The sequence below is a fragment of the Propithecus coquereli genome, unplaced genomic scaffold (genome assembly GCF_000956105.1).
Source record: "Propithecus coquereli isolate 6110/MARCELLA unplaced genomic scaffold, Pcoq_1.0 Scaffold64, whole genome shotgun sequence".
NCBI classification, from domain to species: Eukaryota; Metazoa; Chordata; class Mammalia; order Primates; family Indriidae; genus Propithecus; species Propithecus coquereli.
In genome coordinates, this window is record NW_012152396.1 from 5779882 (window position 1) to 5780553 (window position 672).

Here is a 672-nt window from a genome sequence, read left to right on the forward strand (position 1 = left end):
TGGAAACTTCAAATCAAATAATTAAATTACCCCTAACTGTTTTCTCATTATTTCCATCTTCCAAGTTCTATCTTCAAACATGAAGTTGATATTTCAAGAAATGTAAGACTTTGATACTCTGGCTTTGAAATTGTGTTCAAAGCAGTAACAACAAAAGTCAAATGTGAGGAGAGATCAAACCACCTTGAAAGTCTCTGTGCCTCTCACCTTGAATGTGCAAATTAGCGTAGGAGTCATATGATACCAAGTGCTTACTGACCCCAGAATAACAAATGATCATTGCATCCTCTCTACATGGAATCAACTGAATGTGAAAGTGCAGAGAAATGCACAACCTCTGCTCTCTTCTTCTCTGCTGAGGGGAGGGGGATGTGCATGTGATTGAGAACATGTGTCCAGATAGACCAAAGCCAGACTGAGGGGGAAAAAAATTATATAGAGATAGATAGATAGATGAAGATGAAGTTTTCCTATTTGCCCCCATCTTCACTTAAAACATACATCATCTTTTTTTTCTTTTTTTTGAGACAGAGTCTCATTCTGTTGCCCTGGCTAGAGTGAGTGCCGTGGCGTTAGCCTAGCTCACAGCAACCTCAAACTCCCGGGCTCAAGCAATCCTCCTGCCTCAGCCTCCCGAGTAGCTGGGACTACAGGCATGTGCCACCATGCCCG